The 6,063-nt window shown below is 39.7% G+C and overlaps 1 non-coding gene across 1 annotated transcript; it reads right to left on the minus strand.

Annotated features, from left to right (window-relative positions):
• Window positions 1–381: 381 nt before the first annotated feature.
• LOC127742179 (small nucleolar RNA R71) lies at window positions 382–489 on the minus strand. Its single transcript, XR_008003366.1, has one exon. It is a non-coding gene; the product is annotated as a small nucleolar RNA R71 (small nucleolar RNA).
• Window positions 490–6,063: the final 5,574 nt, after the last annotated feature.

The raw sequence follows: 6,063 nt of genomic DNA on the forward strand, positions 1-6,063 counted from the left end.
AACAATAATGCAAGGAGGATGCTTGGTGATTATACTACACCTACTTCCAAGTTTGGTGGAAGAAGCATCTCAATCCCTACCATTGGAGCAAACAATTTTGAGCTGAAACCTCAATTAGTTGCTCTAATACAACAGAACTGTAAATTCTATGGACTTCCATCAGAAGATCCCTACCAGTTTTTAACTGAGTTCTTGCAGATCTGTGAGACTGTTAAGACTAATGGAGTAGATCCTGAAATCTACAGGCTCATGCTTTTCCCTTTTGCTGTAAGAGACAGAGCTAGAACATGATTGGATTCACAACCTAAAGATAGCCTGGACTCATGGGATAAGCTGGCTGCGGCCTTTTTGGCTAAATTCTTTCCTCCTCAAAAGCTGAGCAAACTTAGAGTGGATGTTCAGGCCTTTAAACAAAAAGATGGTGAATCCCTCTATGAAGCTTGGGAAAGATACAAACAGATGACCAAAAGGTGTCCTTCTGACATGCTTTCAGAGTGGACCATTATGGATATATTCTATTATGATCTATCTGAGTTCTCTAAGATGTCACTGGACTATTCTGCAAGTAGATCCATTCACCTAAAGAAAACGCCTGCAGAAGCTCAAGAACTTATTGACATGGTTGTAAATAATCAATTCATGTACACTTCTGAGAGGAATTCCGTAAATAATGGGACACCTCAGAGGAAGGGAGTTCTTGAGATTGATGCTTTGAATGCCATATTGGCTCAGAACAAAATGTTGACTCAGCAAGTCAACATAATTTCTCAAAGTCTGAATGGATGGCAAAATGCTTCCAACAGTACTAAAGAGGCATCTTCTGAAGAAGAAGCTTATGATCCTGAGAACCCTGCAATAGCAGAGGTAAATTACATGGGTGAACCTTATGGAAACACCTATAATTCATCATGGAGAAATCATCCAAATTTCTCATGGAAGGATCAACAAAAGCCTCAACAAGGCTTTAATAATGGTGGAAGAAACAGGCTCAGCAATAGCAAGCCTTTTCCATCATCTTCTCAGCAACAGACAGAGAATTGTGAGCAGAGCACCTCTAGCTTGGCAAACATAGTCTCTGATCTATCTAAGGCCACTTTAAGTTTCATGAGTGAAACAAGGTCCTCCATCAGAAATTTGGAGGCACAAGTAGGCCAGCTGACTAAGAAAGTTACTAAAACCCTTCTTAGTACTCTCCCAAGCAATATAGAAGAGAATCCAAAGAGAGAGTGCAAGGCCATTGATATAGTCAATATGGCCGAATGCAAGGAAGAAGGGGAGGACGTGAATCCCAATGAGGAAGACCTCATGGGACGTCTCCCAACAAGAAGGAGTTCCCTATTGAGGACCCACAGGAATCTGAGGCTCATATAGAGACCATAGAGATTCCATTAAACATCCTTCTACCATTCATGAGCTCTGAAGACTATTCTTCCTCTAAAGAGGATGAAGATGTAACTGGAGAGCAAGTTGCTCAATATCTAGGAGCCATCATGAAGCTGAATGCCAAGTTGTTTAGTAATGAAACTTGGGAAGGTAAACCTCCATTGCTCATTAGTGAACTAGATACATGGGCTCAGCAAACTTTATCTCAAAAGAAACAAAACCCTGGTAAATTCTTAACACCCTGTACCATAGGCACCATGACCTTTGAGAAGACTCTTTGTGACCTGAGGTCAGGGATAAATCTTATGCCACTCTTTGTAATGGAGAAGCTAGGGATCATTGAGGTACAGCCTGCCATATTCTCATTACAAATGGCAGACAAGTCAGTAAGACAAGCTTATGGATTAGTAGAGGATGTGTTAGTGAAGATTAAAGGCCTTTACATCCCTGCTGATTTCATAATCTTAGACACTAGAAAGGAGGAGGATGAATGCATCATCCTTGGAAGACCTTTCCTAGCCACAGCAGGAGCTGTGATAGATGTTAACAGAGGAGAATTAGTCCTTTAATTGAATGGGGACTACCTTGTGTTTAAGACCCAAGGGTATTCTTCTGTATACATGGAGAGGAAGCATGAAAAGCTTCTCTCAGTATAGAGTTAAACAAAGCCCCCACAATCAAACTCTAAGTTTGGTGTTGGGAGGCCTCAACCAAACTCTAAGTTTGGTGTTGAATCCCCACATCCAAACTCTAAGTTTGGTGTTGGGAATCTACAACATTGACCTGATCACCTGTGTGGCTCCATGAGAGCCCACTGTCAGGCTATTGACATTAAAAAAGTGCTTATTGGGAGGCAACCCAATTTTTATTTATCTAATTTTATTTTTATTTTATTGTTCTTTTATGTTTTATTAGGTTCATAATCATGTGGAGTCACAAAATAAATACTAAAATTAAAAACAGAATTAAAAATAGTAGAAGAAAAATCACACCCTGGAGGAAGGACTTACTGGCGTTTAAATGCCAGTAAGGAGCATCTGGCTGGCGTTCAACGCCAGAACAGAACATGGATCTGGCGTTGAACGCCAGAAACAAGCACCATCCTGGCGTTTGAACGCCAGAAATACACCCTGAGGAGAGCTGGCGCTGAACGCCAGAACAAGCATGGAACTGGCATTCAACGCCAGAAACATGCTGCAATTGGGCACTGAACGCCCAAAATAAGCATCACTTCGGCGTTTAAATGCCAGAATTGCATGCAAAGGCATTTTACACGCCTAATTGGTGCAGGGATGTAAATCCTTGACACCTCAGGATCTGTAGACCCCACAGGATCATCTCAGGATCTGTGGACCCCACAGGATCCCCACCTACCTTAACTCATCTTCTCTATTCTTCTTCACATTCATCCTCTCTTTCAAATAAACACTCTTCCCCAAAACTCTTCACCAATCACCTCAATCTCTCTTCCCAATTACCCCTTTCACCACTCACATCCATCCATCTCTTCCCCACCCAATCCCACCCATATGGCCGAAATATACACATCTCTCCCTCTCCTCCATATCTTCTTCTCCTTCCATTCTTTCTTCTTTGCTCGAGGGCGAGGAACATTCTAATTTTGGTATGGTAAAAGTATAGCTTTTTTGTTTTTCCATAACCATTGATGGCACCTAAGGCCAGAGAAACCTCAAAAAAAGAGAAAAGAGAAGACAAAAAGCTTCCACCTCCGAGTCATGGGAGATGGAGAGATTCATCTCAAGGGTCCATAGCTCAGTCGAAGAGCATTTGACTGCACATCAAGAGAGTATGAGAAATTCTCTCATCAAGAATTCCCTGAGATACCTCAGGGGATACATTTTCCTCCACACAATTATTGGAAGAAACTAAGGATAGGAGCACCAAAATCACTAGGGATCAAGCAACAGAGGCAAGGAAGAGACATAGAGGAGCTCAAAGAGTACCATTGGTCCTTCAAGAAGGCGCCACCCTCACTAAGGTGGACTCATTCCTTAACTTCCTTGTTCTTAATTCTCTGTTTTTAATTTTTATGCTAAATATTGTCTATGTTTGTGTCTCTATTACATGATCATTAGTATTTAGTAACTGTGCCTTAAAGCTATGAATAATTCCATAAATCCTACACCTCTCTTAAATAAAAAATTTTTTTATACAAAAGAACAAGAAGTACATGAGTTTCGAATTTATCCTTGAATGTAGTTTAATTATATTGATGTGGTGACAATACTTTTTATTTTCTAAATGAATGCTTAAATAGTGCATATTTTTTATCTTGTTGTTTATGAATGTTAAAATTGTTGGCTCTTGAAAGAATGATGAACAAAGAGAAATGTTACTGATAATCTAAAAAATCATAAATTTGATTCTTGAAGCAAGAAAAAGCAGTGAATAGGAAAAGCTTGCGAAAAAAAGAAAAAAAGTGGCAAAAAAAATAGAAAGAAAAAAAAGCAAGCAGAAAAAACCAATAGCCCTTAAAACCAAAAGGCAAGGGTAAAAAGGATCCAAGGCTTTGAGCATTAATGGATAGGAGGGCCCAAGGAAAAAAAATCCAGGCCTAAGTGGCTAAATTAAGCTGTTCCTAACCATGTGCTTGTGGCATGCAGGTCCAAGTGAAAAGCTTGAGACTGAGTGGTTAAAGTAGTGATCCAAAGCAAAAAGAGTGTGCTTAAGAGCTCTGGACACCTCTAACTGTGGACTTTAGCAAAGCTGAGTCACAATCTGAAAAGGTTCACCCAGTTATGTGTCTGTGGCATTTATGTATCCGGTGGTAATACTGGAAAACAAAGTGCTTAGGGCCACGGCCAAGACTCATAAAAGTAGCTGTGTTCAAGAATCAACATACTTAACTAGGATAATCAATAATACTATCTGAAATTCTAAGTTCCTATAGACGCCAATCATTCTAAACTTCAAAGGAAAAAGTGAGATGCCAAAACTGTTCAGAGGCAAAAAGCTACAAGTCCCGCTCATTTAATTAGAACTAATATTCATTGATATTTTGAGATTTGTAGTATGTTCTCTTCTTTTTATCCTATTTGATTTTCAGTTGCTTGGGGACAAGCAACAATTTAAGTTTGGTGTTGTGATGAACGGATAATTTATACGCTTTTTGGCATTGTTTTTAGATAGTTTTTAGTAGGATCTAGCTACTTTTAGTGATGTTTTCATTAGTTTTTATGTTAAATTCACATTTCTGGACTTTACTATGAGTTTGTGTGTTTTTCTATGATTTCAGATATTTTTTGGCTGAAATTGAAGGACCTGAGCAAAACTCTGATAAAAGGCTGACAAAGGACTACTGATGCTGTTAGATTCTGACCTCCCTGCACTCAAAATAGATTTTCTGGAGCTACAGAACACCAAATGGCGCACTCTCAATGGAGTTGGAAAGTCGACATCCAGAGCTTTCTAGAAATATATAATAATCCATACTTTATTTGGGATTAGATGACGCAAACTGGCGCTCAACGCCAGTTCTACACTGCATTCTAGAGTCAAACGCTAGAAACACGTCACGAACTAGAGTTGAACGCCAAAAACACATTACAACTTGGCGTTCAACCCCAAAAGAAGCCTCTGAACGTGTAAAGTTCAAGCTCAGCCCAAGCACACACCAAGTGGGCCCCGGAAGTGGATTTTTGCATCAATTACTTACTTCTGTAAACCCTAGTAGCTAGTCTAGTATAAATAGGACATTTTACTATTGTATTAGACATCTTGGATTGTATTTTTGATCCTGTGATCATGTTTTGGGGGCTGGTTATTTGGCCATGCCTGAACCTTTATCACTTATGTATTTTCAATGGTGGAGTTTCTACATACCATAGATTAAGGGTGTGGAGCTCTGCTGTACCTCGAGTTTTAATGCAATTACTACTATTTTTTAATCAATTCAATCTTATTCCTGTTCTAAGATACTACTCATACTTCAACCTGATGGATGTGATGATCCGTGACACTCATCATTATTCATCCCTATGAACGCGTGCCTAACAACCACTTCCGTTCTACAAGCGAAAGCTAGAGTGTGTGTCTCTTGGATTCCTGATGCACGATGCATGGTTGCCCTCGCCTGACAACCGAGCCTTCCATTCCATGAGATCAGAGTCTTTGTGGTATAAGCTAGAATTGATGGTGACATTCATGAGAATCCGGAAAGTCTAAACCTTGTCTGTGGTATTCCGAGTAGGATTCAGGGATTGAATGACTCTGATGAGCTTCAAACTCGCGATTGTTGGGCGTGATGAAAAACGCAAAAGAATTAATGGATTCTATTCCGACATGATCGAGAACCGACATATGATTAGCCGTGTTGTGACAAGAGCATTTGGACCTTTTTCACTGAGAGGATGGGATGTAGCCATTGACAACGGTGATGCCCTACATATAGCTTGCCATGGAAAGGAGTAAGAAGGATTGAAAGAAGACAGTAGGAAAGCAGAGATCCAACAGGGACAAAGCATCTCCATACACTTATCTGAAATTCTTACCAATGATTTACATAAGTATTTCTATCCTTATTTTCTGTTTCTTTATTATTATTATTCGAAAACTCCATAACCATTTATTGTCCACCTAACTGAGATTTACAAGATGACCATAGCTTGCTTCATACCAACAATCTCCGTAGGATCGACCCTTACTCACGTAAGGTTTATT

The sequence above is a fragment of the Arachis duranensis genome, chromosome 9 (assembly GCF_000817695.3).
Source record: "Arachis duranensis cultivar V14167 chromosome 9, aradu.V14167.gnm2.J7QH, whole genome shotgun sequence".
Classification (NCBI taxonomy): Eukaryota; Viridiplantae; Streptophyta; class Magnoliopsida; order Fabales; family Fabaceae; genus Arachis; species Arachis duranensis.